This window comes from Phalangium opilio, unplaced genomic scaffold (assembly GCF_054372755.1).
Source record: "Phalangium opilio isolate 3A_F unplaced genomic scaffold, DU_Popi_V2 ptg001170l_1, whole genome shotgun sequence".
Classification (NCBI taxonomy): domain Eukaryota; kingdom Metazoa; phylum Arthropoda; class Arachnida; order Opiliones; family Phalangiidae; genus Phalangium; species Phalangium opilio.
Genome location: NW_028324255.1, coordinates 9,484,413 through 9,494,506, shown reverse-complemented (window position 1 = coordinate 9,494,506; position 10,094 = coordinate 9,484,413). Strand labels below are relative to the sequence as shown.

The following is a 10,094-nucleotide window of genomic DNA, read 5'->3' as shown; positions in this document are numbered from 1 at the left end:
GAACTCACGTAATAATTGGAATTAGAATTTACATAAATTTATTGAAAGTGAAATGATCTGAAGTTTAAATTATTGACGATTCTTTAAAAACAGAGTCGCCCGAACAGGGACTCGAACCCTGGACCTTTAGGTTAAAAGCCTAACGCTCTACCGACTGAGCTATCCGGGCTGAAACGAAATGAACTCCCGTAATAATTGGGATTAGAATTTCAATAATTTTACTGGAAATTAAATGATCTGAAGTTTAAATTATTGATGATTCTTCAAAAACAGAGTCGCCCGAACAGGGACTCGAACCCTGGACCGTTAAGTTAAAAGCCTAACGCTCTACCGACTGAGCTATCCTGCCTCAAACGAAGTTAAATCCCGTAATAATTGGAATTAGAGTTTACATAAATTTATTGAAAGTGAAATGATCTGAATTTTAAATTATTGATGATTCTTCAAAAACAGAATGGCCCGAACAGGTACTCGAACCCTGGACCGTTAGGTTAAAAGCCTAACGCTCTACCGACTGAGCTATCCGGGCTCAAGCGAGGTGAATTCACGTAATAATTGGAATTAGAATTTACATAAATTTACTGAAAGTGAAATGATCTGAAGTTTAAATTATTGACGATTCTTTAAAAACAGAGTCGCCCGAACAGGGACTCGAACCCTGGACCGTTAGGTTAAAAGCCTAACGCTCTACCGACTGAGCTATCCGGGCTGAAACGAAATGAACTCCCGTAATAATTGGGATTAGAATTTCAATAATTTTACTGGAAATTAAATGATCTGAAGTTTAAATTATTGATGATTCTTCAAAAACACAGTCGCCCGAACAGGGACTCGAACCCTGGACCGTTAGGTTAAAAGCCTAACGCTCTACCGACTGAGCTATCCGGGCTCAAGCGAGGTGAACTCCCGTAATAATTGGAATAAGAATTTCAATAATTTTACTGGAAATTAAATGATCTGAAGTTTAAATTATTGATTATTCTTCAAAAACATAGTCGCCCGAACAGGGACTCGAACCCTGGACCGTTAGGTTAAAAGCCTAACGCTCTACCGACTGAGCTATCCGGGCTCAAGCGAGGTGAACTCACTTAATAATTGGAATTAGAATTTACATAAATTTATTGAAAGTGAAATGATCTTAAGTTTAAATTATTGATGATTCTTCAAAAACATAATGGCCCGAACAGGTACTCGAACCCTGGACCGTTAGGTTAAAAGCCTAACGCTCTACCGACTGAGCTATCCGGGCTCAAGCGAGGTGAACTCACTTAATAATTGGAATTAGAATTTACATAAATTTATTGAAAGTGAAATGATCTTAAGTTTAAATTATTGATGATTCTTCAAAAACATAATGGCCCGAACAGGTACTCGAACCCTGGACCGTTAGGTTAAAAGCCTAACGCTCTACCGACTGAGCTATCCGGGCTCAAGCGAGGTGAACTCACGTAATAATTGGAATTAGAATTTACATAAATTTACTGAAAGTGAAATGATCTGAAGTTTAAATTATTGACGATTCTTTAAAAACAGAGTCGCCCGAACAGGGACTCGAACCCTGGACCGTTAGGTTAAAAGCCTAACGCTCTACCGACTGAGCTATCCGGGCTGAAACGAAATGAACTCCCGTAATAATTGGGATTAGAATTTCAATAATTTTACTGGAAATTAAATGATCTGAAGTTTAAATTATTGATGATTCTTCAAAAACACATTCGCCCGAACAAGGAGTCGAACCCTGGACCGTGGTTTGAAGCCTAACGCTCTACCGACTGAGCTATCCGAGCTGAAACGAAATGAACTCCCGTAATAATTGGGATTAGAATTTCAATAATTTTACTGGAAATTAAATGATCTGAAGTTCAAATTATTGATGATTCTTCAAAAACACAGTCGCCCGAACAGGGAATCGAACCCTGGACCGTTAGGTTAAAAGCCTAACGCTCTACCGACTGAGCTATCCGGGCTCAAGCGAGGTGAACTCACGTAATAATTGGAATTAGAATTTACATAAATTTATTGAAAGTGAAATGATCTGAAGTTTAAATTATTGACGATTCTTTAAAAACAGAGTCGCCCGAAGAGGGACTCGAACCCTGGACCGTTAGGTTAAAAGTCTAACGCTCTACCGACTGAGCTATCCGGGCTGAAACGAAATGAACTCCCGTAATAATTGGGATTAGAATTTCAATAATTTTACTGGAAATTAAATGATCTGAAGTTTAAATTATTGATGATTTTTCAAAAACACAGTCGCCCGAACAGGGACTCGAACCCTGGACCGTTAGGTTAAAAGCCTAACGCTCTACCGACTGAGCTATCCGGGCTCAAGCGAGGTGAACTCCCGTAATAATTGGAATAAGAATTTCAATAATTTTACTGGAAATTAAATGATCTGAAGTTTAAATTATTGATGATTCTTCAAAAATATAGTCGCCCGAACAGGGACTCGAACCCTGGACCGTTAGGTTAAAAGCCTAACGCTCTACCGACTGAGCTATCCGGGCTCAAGCGAGGTGAATTCACTTAATAATTGGAATTAGAATTTACATAAATTTATTGAAAGTGAAATGATCTTAAGTTTAAATTATTGATGATTCTTCAAAAACATAATGGCCCGAACAGGTACTCGAACCCTGGACCGTTAGGTTAAAAGCCTAACGCTCTACCGACTGAGCTATCCGGGCTCAAGCGAGGTGAACTCACTTAATAATTGGAATTAGAATTTACATAAATTTATTGAAAGTGAAATGATCTTAAGTTTAAATTATTGATGATTCTTCAAAAACATAATGGCCCGAACAGGTACTCGAACCCTGGACCGTTAGGTTAAAAGCCTAACGCTCTACCGACTGAGCTATCCGGGCTGAAACGAAATGAACTCCCGTAATAATTGGGATTAGAATTTCAATAATTTTACTGGAAATTAAATGATCTGAAGTTTAAATTATTGATGATTCTTCAAAAACACAGTCGTCCGAACAGGGACTCGAACCCTGGACCGTTAGGTTAAAAGCCTAACGCTCTACCGACTGAGCTATCCGGGCTCAAGCGAGGTGAACTCCCGTAATAATTGGAATAAGAATTTCAATAATTTTACTGGAAATTAAATGATCTGAAGTTTAAATTATTGATGATTCTTCAAAAATATAGTCGCCCGAACAGGGACTCGAACCCTGGACCGTTAGGTTAAAAGCCTAACGCTCTACCGACTGAGCTATCCGGGCTCAAGCGAGGTGAACTCACGTAATAATTGGAATTAGAATTTACATAAATTTACTGAAAGTGAAATGATCTGAAGTTTAAATTATTGACGATTCTTTAAAAACAGAGTCGCCCGAACAGGGACTCGAACCCTGGACCGTTAGGTTAAAAGCCTAACGCTCTACCGACTGAGCTATCCGGGCTGAAACGAAATGAACTCCCGTAATAATTGGGATTAGAATTTCAATAATTTTACTGGAAATTAAATGATCTGAAGTTTAAATTATTGATGATTCTTCAAAAACACATTCGCCCGAACAAGGAGTCGAACCCTGGACCGTGGTTTGAAGCCTAACGCTCTACCGACTGAGCTATCCGAGCTGAAACGAAATGAACTCCCGTAATAATTGGGATTAGAATTTCAATAATTTTACTGGAAATTAAATGATCTGAAGTTCAAATTATTGATGATTCTTCAAAAACACAGTCGCCCGAACAGGGAATCGAACCCTGGACCGTTAGGTTAAAAGCCTAACGCTCTACCGACTGAGCTATCCGGGCTCAAGCGAGGTGAACTCACGTAATAATTGGAATTAGAATTTACATAAATTTATTGAAAGTGAAATGATCTGAAGTTTAAATTATTGACGATTCTTTAAAAACAGAGTCGCCCGAAGAGGGACTCGAACCCTGGACCGTTAGGTTAAAAGTCTAACGCTCTACCGACTGAGCTATCCGGGCTGAAACGAAATGAACTCCCGTAATAATTGGGATTAGAATTTCAATAATTTTACTGGAAATTAAATGATCTGAAGTTTAAATTATTGATGATTTTTCAAAAACACAGTCGCCCGAACAGGGACTCGAACCCTGGACCGTTAGGTTAAAAGCCTAACGCTCTACCGACTGAGCTAACCGGGCTCAAGCGAGGTGAACTCCCGTAATAATTGGAATAAGAATTTCAATAATTTTACTGGAAATTAAATGATCTGAAGTTTAAATTATTGATTATTCTTCAAAAACATAGTCGCCCGAACAGGGACTCGAACCCTGGACCGTTAGGTTAAAAGCCTAACGCTCTACCGACTGAGCTATCCGGGCTCAAGCGAGGTGAATTCACTTAATAATTGGAATTAGAATTTACATAAATTTATTGAAAGTGAAATGATCTTAAGTTTAAATTATTGATGATTCTTCAAAAACATAATGGCCCGAACAGGTACTCGAACCCTGGACCGTTAGGTTAAAAGCCTAACGCTCTACCGACTGAGCTATCCGGGCTCAAGCGAGGTGAACTCACTTAATAATTGGAATTAGAATTTACATAAATTTATTGAAAGTGAAATGATCTTAAGTTTAAATTATTGATGATTCTTCAAAAACATAATGGCCCGAACAGGTACTCGAACCCTGGACCGTTAGGTTAAAAGCCTAACGCTCTACCGACTGAGCTATCCGGGCTGAAACGAAATGAACTCCCGTAATAATTGGGATTAGAATTTCAATAATTTTACTGGAAATTAAATGATCTGAAGTTTAAATTATTGATGATTCTTCAAAAACACAGTCGTCCGAACAGGGACTCGAACCCTGGACCGTTAGGTTAAAAGCCTAACGCTCTACCGACTGAGCTATCCGGGCTCAAGCGAGGTGAACTCCCGTAATAATTGGAATAAGAATTTCAATAATTTTACTGGAAATTAAATGATCTGAAGTTTAAATTATTGATGATTCTTCAAAAATATAGTCGCCCGAACAGGGACTCGAACCCTGGACCGTTAGGTTAAAAGCCTAACGCTCTACCGACTGAGCTATCCGGGCTCAAGCGAGGTGAACTCATTTAATAATTGGAATTAGAATTTACATAAATTTATTGAAAGTGAATAAATCTTAAGTTTAAATTATTGATGATTCTTCAAAAACATAATGGCCCGAACAGGTACTCGAACCCTGGACCGTTAGGTTAAAAGCCTAACGCTCTACCGACTGAGCTATCCGGGCTGAAACGGAATGAACTCCCGTAATAATTGGGATTAGAATTTCAATAATTTTACTGGAAATTAAATGATCTGAAGTTTAAATTATTGATGATTCTTCAAAAACACAGTCGCCCGAACAAGGAGTCGAACCCTGGACCGTGGTTTGAAGCCTAACGCTCTACCGACTGAGCTATCCGAGCTGAAACGAAATGAACTCCCGTAATAATTGGGATTAGAATTTCAATAATTTTACTTTAAATTAAATGATCTGAAGTTCAAATTATTGATGATTCTTCAAAAACACAGTCGCCCGAACAGGGAATCGAACCCTGGACCGTTAGGTTAAAAGCCTAACGCTCTACCGACTGAGCTATCCGGGCTCAAGCGAGGTGAACTCACGTAATAATTGGAATTAGAATTTACATAAATTTATTGAAAGTGAAATGATCTGAAGTTTAAATTATTGACGATTCTTTAAAAACAGAGTCGCCCGAAGAGGGACTCGAACCCTGGACCGTTAGGTTAAAAGTCTAACGCTCTACCGACTGAGCTATCCGGGCTGAAACGAAATGAACTCCCGTAATAATTGGGATTAGAATTTCAATAATTTTACTGGAAATTAAATGATCTGAAGTTTAAATTATTGATGATTCTTCAAAAACACAGTCGCCCGAACAGGGACTCGAACCCTGGACCGTTAGGTTAAAAGCCTAACGCTCTACCGACTGAGCTAACCGGGCTCAAGCGAGGTGAACTCCCGTAATAATTGGAATAAGAATTTCAATAATTTTACTGGAAATTAAATGATCTGAAGTTTAAATTATTGATTATTCTTCAAAAACATAGTCGCCCGAACAGGGACTCGAACCCTGGACCGTTAGGTTAAAAGCCTAACGCTCTACCGACTGAGCTATCCGGGCTCAAGCGAGGTGAATTCACTTAATAATTGGAATTAGAATTTACATAAATTTATTGAAAGTGAAATGATCTTAAGTTTAAATTATTGATGATTCTTCAAAAACATAATGGCCCGAACAGGTACTCGAACCCTGGACCGTTAGGTTAAAAGCCTAACGCTCTACCGACTGAGCTATCCGGGCTGAAACGAAATGAACTCCCGTAATAATTGGGATTAGAATTTCAATAATTTTACTGGAAATTAAATGATCTGAAGTTTAAATTATTGATGATTCTTCAAAAACACAGTCGTCCGAACAGGGACTCGAACCCTGGACCGTTAGGTTAAAAGCCTAACGCTCTACCGACTGAGCTATCCGGGCTCAAGCGAGGTGAACTCCCGTAATAATTGGAATAAGAATTTCAATAATTTTACTGGAAATTAAATGATCTGAAGTTTAAATTATTGATGATTCTTCAAAAATATAGTCGCCCGAACAGGGACTCGAACCCTGGACCGTTAGGTTAAAAGCCTAACGCTCTACCGACTGAGCTATCCGGGCTCAAGCGAGGTGAACTCATTTAATAATTGGAAATAGAATTTACATAAATTTATTGAAAGTGAATAAATCTTAAGTTTAAATTATTGATGATTCTTCAAAAACATAATGGCCCGAACAGGTACTCGAACCCTGGACCGTTAGGTTAAAAGCCTAACGCTCTACCGACTGAGCTATCCTGTCTCAAACGAAGGTAAATCCCGTAATAATTGGAATTAGAGTTTACATAAATTTATTGAAAGTGAAATGATCTGAAGTTTAAATTATTGATGATTCTTCAAAAACAGAATGGCCCGAACAGGTACTCGAACCCTGGACCGTTAGGTTAAAAGCCTAACGCTCTACCGACTGAGCTATCCGGGCTCAAGCGAGGTGAACTCACGTAATAATTGGAATTAGAATTTACATAAATTTATTGAAAGTGAAATGATCTGAAGTTTAAATTATTGACGATTCTTTAAAAACAGAGTCGCCCGAACAGGGACTCGAACCCTGGACCTTTAGGTTAAAAGCCTAACGCTCTACCGACTGAGCTATCCGGGCTGAAACGAAATGAACTCCCGTAATAATTGGGATTAGAATTTCAATAATTTTACTGGAAATTAAATGATCTGAAGTTTAAATTATTGATGATTCTTCAAAAACAGAGTCGCCGAACAGGGACTCGAACCCTGGACCGTTAAGTTAAAAGCCTAACGCTCTACCGACTGAGCTATCCTGCCTCAAACGAAGTTAAATCCCGTAATAATTGGAATTAGAGTTTACATAAATTTATTGAAAGTGAAATGATCTGAATTTTAAATTATTGATGATTCTTCAAAAACAGAATGGCCCGAACAGGTACTCGAACCCTGGACCGTTAGGTTAAAAGCCTAACGCTCTACCGACTGAGCTATCCGGGCTCAAGCGAGGTGAATTCACGTAATAATTGGAATTAGAATTTACATAAATTTACTGAAAGTGAAATGATCTGAAGTTTAAATTATTGACGATTCTTTAAAAACAGAGTCGCCCGAACAGGGACTCGAACCCTGGACCGTTAGGTTAAAAGCCTAACGCTCTACCGACTGAGCTATCCGGGCTGAAACGAAATGAACTCCCGTAATAATTGGGATTAGAATTTCAATAATTTTACTGGAAATTAAATGATCTGAAGTTTAAATTATTGATGATTCTTCAAAAACACAGTCGCCCGAACAGGGACTCGAACCCTGGACCGTTAGGTTAAAAGCCTAACGCTCTACCGACTGAGCTATCCGGGCTCAAGCGAGGTGAACTCCCGTAATAATTGGGATTAGAATTTCAATAATTTTACTGGAAATTAAATGATCTGAAGTTTAAATTATTGATGATTCTTCAAAAACACAGTCGCCCGAACAGGGACTCGAACCCTGGACCGTTAGGTTAAAAGCCTAACGCTCTACCGACTGAGCTATCCGGGCTCAAGCGAGGTGAACTCCCGTAATAATTGGAATAAGAATTTCAATAATTTTACTGGAAATTAAATGATCTGAAGTTTAAATTATTGATTATTCTTCAAAAACATAGTCGCCCGAACAGGGACTCGAACCCTGGACCGTTAGGTTAAAAGCCTAACGCTCTACCGACTGAGCTATCCGGGCTCAAGCGAGGTGAACTCACTTAATAATTGGAATTAGAATTTACATAAATTTATTGAAAGTGAAATGATCTTAAGTTTAAATTATTGATGATTCTTCAAAAACATAATGGCCCGAACAGGTACTCGAACCCTGGACCGTTAGGTTAAAAGCCTAACGCTCTACCGACTGAGCTATCCGGGCTCAAGCGAGGTGAACTCACTTAATAATTGGAATTAGAATTTACATAAATTTATTGAAAGTGAAATGATCTTAAGTTTAAATTATTGATGATTCTTCAAAAACATAATGGCCCGAACAGGTACTCGAACCCTGGACCGTTAGGTTAAAAGCCTAACGCTCTACCGACTGAGCTATCCGGGCTCAAGCGAGGTGAACTCACGTAATAATTGGAATTAGAATTTACATAAATTTACTGAAAGTGAAATGATCTGAAGTTTAAATTATTGACGATTCTTTAAAAACAGAGTCGCCCGAACAGGGACTCGAACCCTGGACCGTTAGGTTAAAAGCCTAACGCTCTACCGACTGATCTATCCGGGCTGAAACGAAATGAACTCCCGTAATAATTGGGATTAGAATTTCAATAATTTTACTGGAAATTAAATGATCTGAAGTTTAAATTATTGATGATTCTTCAAAAACACAGTCGCCCGAACAAGGAGTCGAACCCTGGACCGTGGTTTGAAGCCTAACGCTCTACCGACTGAGCTATCCGAGCTGAAACGAAATGAACTCCCGTAATAATTGGGATTAGAATTTCAATAATTTTACTGGAAATTAAATGATCTGAAGTTCAAATTATTGATGATTCTTCAAAAACACAGTCGCCCGAACAGGGAATCGAACCCTGGACCGTTAGGTTAAAAGCCTAACGCTCTACCGACTGAGCTATCCGGGCTCAAGCGAGGTGAACTCACGTAATAATTGGAATTAGAATTTACATAAATTTATTGAAAGTGAAATGATCTGAAGTTTAAATTATTGACGATTCTTTAAAAACAGAGTCGCCCGAAGAGGGACTCGAACCCTGGACCGTTAGGTTAAAAGTCTAACGCTCTACCGACTGAGCTATCCGGGCTGAAACGAAATGAACTCCCGTAATAATTGGGATTAGAATTTCAATAATTTTACTGGAAATTAAATGATCTGAAGTTTAAATTATTGATGATTCTTCAAAAACACAGTCGCCCGAACAGGGACTCGAACCCTGGACCGTTAGGTTAAAAGCCTAACGCTCTACCGACTGAGCTAACCGGGCTCAAGCGAGGTGAACTCCCGTAATAATTGGAATAAGAATTTCAATAATTTTACTGGAAATTAAATGATCTGAAGTTTAAATTATTGATTATTCTTCAAAAACATAGTCGCCCGAACAGGGACTCGAACCCTGGACCGTTAGGTTAAAAGCCTAACGCTCTACCGACTGAGCTATCCGGGCTCAAGCGAGGTGAACTCACTTAATAATTGGAATTAGAATTTACATAAATTTATTGAAAGTGAAATGATCTTAAGTTTAAATTATTGATGATTCTTCAAAAACATAATGGCCCGAACAGGTACTCGAACCCTGGACCGTTAGGTTAAAAGCCTAACGCTCTACCGACTGAGCTATCCGGGCTCAAGCGAGGTGAACTCACTTAATAATTGGAATTAGAATTTACATAAATTTATTGAAAGTGAAATGATCTTAAGTTTAAATTATTGATGATTCTTCAAAAACATAATGGCCCGAACAGGTACTCGAACCCTGGACCGTTAGGTTAAAAGCCTAACGCTCTACCGACTGAGCTATCCGGGCTGAAACGAAATGAACTCCCGTAATAATTGGGATT

General features: G+C 38.7%; 49 non-coding genes across 49 annotated transcripts; all 49 read right to left on the bottom strand.

The window, feature by feature from the left end:
* Window positions 1–96: 96 nt before the first annotated feature.
* On the bottom strand, window positions 97–169 carry TRNAK-UUU (transfer RNA lysine (anticodon UUU)). Its single transcript has one exon. It is a non-coding gene; the product is annotated as a tRNA-Lys (tRNA).
* Window positions 170–456: 287 nt separating this feature from the next.
* Window positions 457–529, bottom strand: TRNAK-UUU (transfer RNA lysine (anticodon UUU)). Its single transcript has one exon. It is a non-coding gene; the product is annotated as a tRNA-Lys (tRNA).
* Window positions 530–636: 107 nt separating this feature from the next.
* TRNAK-UUU (transfer RNA lysine (anticodon UUU)) lies at window positions 637–709 on the bottom strand. The gene has a single exon. It is a non-coding gene; the product is annotated as a tRNA-Lys (tRNA).
* A 107-nt stretch (window positions 710–816) lies between these two features.
* On the bottom strand, window positions 817–889 carry TRNAK-UUU (transfer RNA lysine (anticodon UUU)). Its single transcript has one exon. It is a non-coding gene; the product is annotated as a tRNA-Lys (tRNA).
* Window positions 890–996: 107 nt separating this feature from the next.
* On the bottom strand, window positions 997–1,069 carry TRNAK-UUU (transfer RNA lysine (anticodon UUU)). The gene has a single exon. It is a non-coding gene; the product is annotated as a tRNA-Lys (tRNA).
* A 107-nt stretch (window positions 1,070–1,176) lies between these two features.
* TRNAK-UUU (transfer RNA lysine (anticodon UUU)) lies at window positions 1,177–1,249 on the bottom strand. Its single transcript has one exon. It is a non-coding gene; the product is annotated as a tRNA-Lys (tRNA).
* A 107-nt stretch (window positions 1,250–1,356) lies between these two features.
* TRNAK-UUU (transfer RNA lysine (anticodon UUU)) lies at window positions 1,357–1,429 on the bottom strand. Its single transcript has one exon. It is a non-coding gene; the product is annotated as a tRNA-Lys (tRNA).
* A 107-nt stretch (window positions 1,430–1,536) lies between these two features.
* Window positions 1,537–1,609, bottom strand: TRNAK-UUU (transfer RNA lysine (anticodon UUU)). The gene has a single exon. It is a non-coding gene; the product is annotated as a tRNA-Lys (tRNA).
* Window positions 1,610–1,894: 285 nt separating this feature from the next.
* On the bottom strand, window positions 1,895–1,967 carry TRNAK-UUU (transfer RNA lysine (anticodon UUU)). The gene has a single exon. It is a non-coding gene; the product is annotated as a tRNA-Lys (tRNA).
* Window positions 1,968–2,074: 107 nt separating this feature from the next.
* On the bottom strand, window positions 2,075–2,147 carry TRNAK-UUU (transfer RNA lysine (anticodon UUU)). Its single transcript has one exon. It is a non-coding gene; the product is annotated as a tRNA-Lys (tRNA).
* A 107-nt stretch (window positions 2,148–2,254) lies between these two features.
* On the bottom strand, window positions 2,255–2,327 carry TRNAK-UUU (transfer RNA lysine (anticodon UUU)). The gene has a single exon. It is a non-coding gene; the product is annotated as a tRNA-Lys (tRNA).
* Window positions 2,328–2,434: 107 nt separating this feature from the next.
* On the bottom strand, window positions 2,435–2,507 carry TRNAK-UUU (transfer RNA lysine (anticodon UUU)). Its single transcript has one exon. It is a non-coding gene; the product is annotated as a tRNA-Lys (tRNA).
* Window positions 2,508–2,614: 107 nt separating this feature from the next.
* Window positions 2,615–2,687, bottom strand: TRNAK-UUU (transfer RNA lysine (anticodon UUU)). The gene has a single exon. It is a non-coding gene; the product is annotated as a tRNA-Lys (tRNA).
* A 107-nt stretch (window positions 2,688–2,794) lies between these two features.
* TRNAK-UUU (transfer RNA lysine (anticodon UUU)) lies at window positions 2,795–2,867 on the bottom strand. Its single transcript has one exon. It is a non-coding gene; the product is annotated as a tRNA-Lys (tRNA).
* A 107-nt stretch (window positions 2,868–2,974) lies between these two features.
* On the bottom strand, window positions 2,975–3,047 carry TRNAK-UUU (transfer RNA lysine (anticodon UUU)). Its single transcript has one exon. It is a non-coding gene; the product is annotated as a tRNA-Lys (tRNA).
* A 107-nt stretch (window positions 3,048–3,154) lies between these two features.
* Window positions 3,155–3,227, bottom strand: TRNAK-UUU (transfer RNA lysine (anticodon UUU)). The gene has a single exon. It is a non-coding gene; the product is annotated as a tRNA-Lys (tRNA).
* A 107-nt stretch (window positions 3,228–3,334) lies between these two features.
* TRNAK-UUU (transfer RNA lysine (anticodon UUU)) lies at window positions 3,335–3,407 on the bottom strand. Its single transcript has one exon. It is a non-coding gene; the product is annotated as a tRNA-Lys (tRNA).
* Window positions 3,408–3,692: 285 nt separating this feature from the next.
* Window positions 3,693–3,765, bottom strand: TRNAK-UUU (transfer RNA lysine (anticodon UUU)). Its single transcript has one exon. It is a non-coding gene; the product is annotated as a tRNA-Lys (tRNA).
* Window positions 3,766–3,872: 107 nt separating this feature from the next.
* Window positions 3,873–3,945, bottom strand: TRNAK-UUU (transfer RNA lysine (anticodon UUU)). The gene has a single exon. It is a non-coding gene; the product is annotated as a tRNA-Lys (tRNA).
* Window positions 3,946–4,052: 107 nt separating this feature from the next.
* Window positions 4,053–4,125, bottom strand: TRNAK-UUU (transfer RNA lysine (anticodon UUU)). Its single transcript has one exon. It is a non-coding gene; the product is annotated as a tRNA-Lys (tRNA).
* Window positions 4,126–4,232: 107 nt separating this feature from the next.
* On the bottom strand, window positions 4,233–4,305 carry TRNAK-UUU (transfer RNA lysine (anticodon UUU)). The gene has a single exon. It is a non-coding gene; the product is annotated as a tRNA-Lys (tRNA).
* A 107-nt stretch (window positions 4,306–4,412) lies between these two features.
* TRNAK-UUU (transfer RNA lysine (anticodon UUU)) lies at window positions 4,413–4,485 on the bottom strand. Its single transcript has one exon. It is a non-coding gene; the product is annotated as a tRNA-Lys (tRNA).
* A 107-nt stretch (window positions 4,486–4,592) lies between these two features.
* Window positions 4,593–4,665, bottom strand: TRNAK-UUU (transfer RNA lysine (anticodon UUU)). Its single transcript has one exon. It is a non-coding gene; the product is annotated as a tRNA-Lys (tRNA).
* A 107-nt stretch (window positions 4,666–4,772) lies between these two features.
* On the bottom strand, window positions 4,773–4,845 carry TRNAK-UUU (transfer RNA lysine (anticodon UUU)). Its single transcript has one exon. It is a non-coding gene; the product is annotated as a tRNA-Lys (tRNA).
* A 107-nt stretch (window positions 4,846–4,952) lies between these two features.
* On the bottom strand, window positions 4,953–5,025 carry TRNAK-UUU (transfer RNA lysine (anticodon UUU)). The gene has a single exon. It is a non-coding gene; the product is annotated as a tRNA-Lys (tRNA).
* A 107-nt stretch (window positions 5,026–5,132) lies between these two features.
* TRNAK-UUU (transfer RNA lysine (anticodon UUU)) lies at window positions 5,133–5,205 on the bottom strand. Its single transcript has one exon. It is a non-coding gene; the product is annotated as a tRNA-Lys (tRNA).
* Window positions 5,206–5,490: 285 nt separating this feature from the next.
* Window positions 5,491–5,563, bottom strand: TRNAK-UUU (transfer RNA lysine (anticodon UUU)). Its single transcript has one exon. It is a non-coding gene; the product is annotated as a tRNA-Lys (tRNA).
* A 107-nt stretch (window positions 5,564–5,670) lies between these two features.
* On the bottom strand, window positions 5,671–5,743 carry TRNAK-UUU (transfer RNA lysine (anticodon UUU)). The gene has a single exon. It is a non-coding gene; the product is annotated as a tRNA-Lys (tRNA).
* Window positions 5,744–5,850: 107 nt separating this feature from the next.
* Window positions 5,851–5,923, bottom strand: TRNAK-UUU (transfer RNA lysine (anticodon UUU)). The gene has a single exon. It is a non-coding gene; the product is annotated as a tRNA-Lys (tRNA).
* Window positions 5,924–6,030: 107 nt separating this feature from the next.
* TRNAK-UUU (transfer RNA lysine (anticodon UUU)) lies at window positions 6,031–6,103 on the bottom strand. The gene has a single exon. It is a non-coding gene; the product is annotated as a tRNA-Lys (tRNA).
* Window positions 6,104–6,210: 107 nt separating this feature from the next.
* TRNAK-UUU (transfer RNA lysine (anticodon UUU)) lies at window positions 6,211–6,283 on the bottom strand. The gene has a single exon. It is a non-coding gene; the product is annotated as a tRNA-Lys (tRNA).
* A 107-nt stretch (window positions 6,284–6,390) lies between these two features.
* On the bottom strand, window positions 6,391–6,463 carry TRNAK-UUU (transfer RNA lysine (anticodon UUU)). The gene has a single exon. It is a non-coding gene; the product is annotated as a tRNA-Lys (tRNA).
* Window positions 6,464–6,570: 107 nt separating this feature from the next.
* TRNAK-UUU (transfer RNA lysine (anticodon UUU)) lies at window positions 6,571–6,643 on the bottom strand. Its single transcript has one exon. It is a non-coding gene; the product is annotated as a tRNA-Lys (tRNA).
* A 287-nt stretch (window positions 6,644–6,930) lies between these two features.
* Window positions 6,931–7,003, bottom strand: TRNAK-UUU (transfer RNA lysine (anticodon UUU)). Its single transcript has one exon. It is a non-coding gene; the product is annotated as a tRNA-Lys (tRNA).
* A 107-nt stretch (window positions 7,004–7,110) lies between these two features.
* On the bottom strand, window positions 7,111–7,183 carry TRNAK-UUU (transfer RNA lysine (anticodon UUU)). The gene has a single exon. It is a non-coding gene; the product is annotated as a tRNA-Lys (tRNA).
* Window positions 7,184–7,469: 286 nt separating this feature from the next.
* Window positions 7,470–7,542, bottom strand: TRNAK-UUU (transfer RNA lysine (anticodon UUU)). The gene has a single exon. It is a non-coding gene; the product is annotated as a tRNA-Lys (tRNA).
* A 107-nt stretch (window positions 7,543–7,649) lies between these two features.
* TRNAK-UUU (transfer RNA lysine (anticodon UUU)) lies at window positions 7,650–7,722 on the bottom strand. The gene has a single exon. It is a non-coding gene; the product is annotated as a tRNA-Lys (tRNA).
* A 107-nt stretch (window positions 7,723–7,829) lies between these two features.
* On the bottom strand, window positions 7,830–7,902 carry TRNAK-UUU (transfer RNA lysine (anticodon UUU)). Its single transcript has one exon. It is a non-coding gene; the product is annotated as a tRNA-Lys (tRNA).
* Window positions 7,903–8,009: 107 nt separating this feature from the next.
* On the bottom strand, window positions 8,010–8,082 carry TRNAK-UUU (transfer RNA lysine (anticodon UUU)). The gene has a single exon. It is a non-coding gene; the product is annotated as a tRNA-Lys (tRNA).
* Window positions 8,083–8,189: 107 nt separating this feature from the next.
* On the bottom strand, window positions 8,190–8,262 carry TRNAK-UUU (transfer RNA lysine (anticodon UUU)). Its single transcript has one exon. It is a non-coding gene; the product is annotated as a tRNA-Lys (tRNA).
* Window positions 8,263–8,369: 107 nt separating this feature from the next.
* On the bottom strand, window positions 8,370–8,442 carry TRNAK-UUU (transfer RNA lysine (anticodon UUU)). The gene has a single exon. It is a non-coding gene; the product is annotated as a tRNA-Lys (tRNA).
* A 107-nt stretch (window positions 8,443–8,549) lies between these two features.
* Window positions 8,550–8,622, bottom strand: TRNAK-UUU (transfer RNA lysine (anticodon UUU)). Its single transcript has one exon. It is a non-coding gene; the product is annotated as a tRNA-Lys (tRNA).
* Window positions 8,623–8,729: 107 nt separating this feature from the next.
* TRNAK-UUU (transfer RNA lysine (anticodon UUU)) lies at window positions 8,730–8,802 on the bottom strand. Its single transcript has one exon. It is a non-coding gene; the product is annotated as a tRNA-Lys (tRNA).
* A 285-nt stretch (window positions 8,803–9,087) lies between these two features.
* Window positions 9,088–9,160, bottom strand: TRNAK-UUU (transfer RNA lysine (anticodon UUU)). Its single transcript has one exon. It is a non-coding gene; the product is annotated as a tRNA-Lys (tRNA).
* A 107-nt stretch (window positions 9,161–9,267) lies between these two features.
* TRNAK-UUU (transfer RNA lysine (anticodon UUU)) lies at window positions 9,268–9,340 on the bottom strand. The gene has a single exon. It is a non-coding gene; the product is annotated as a tRNA-Lys (tRNA).
* A 107-nt stretch (window positions 9,341–9,447) lies between these two features.
* Window positions 9,448–9,520, bottom strand: TRNAK-UUU (transfer RNA lysine (anticodon UUU)). The gene has a single exon. It is a non-coding gene; the product is annotated as a tRNA-Lys (tRNA).
* A 107-nt stretch (window positions 9,521–9,627) lies between these two features.
* Window positions 9,628–9,700, bottom strand: TRNAK-UUU (transfer RNA lysine (anticodon UUU)). Its single transcript has one exon. It is a non-coding gene; the product is annotated as a tRNA-Lys (tRNA).
* Window positions 9,701–9,807: 107 nt separating this feature from the next.
* TRNAK-UUU (transfer RNA lysine (anticodon UUU)) lies at window positions 9,808–9,880 on the bottom strand. Its single transcript has one exon. It is a non-coding gene; the product is annotated as a tRNA-Lys (tRNA).
* Window positions 9,881–9,987: 107 nt separating this feature from the next.
* On the bottom strand, window positions 9,988–10,060 carry TRNAK-UUU (transfer RNA lysine (anticodon UUU)). The gene has a single exon. It is a non-coding gene; the product is annotated as a tRNA-Lys (tRNA).
* Between the last annotated feature and the right edge of the window lie 34 nt (window positions 10,061–10,094).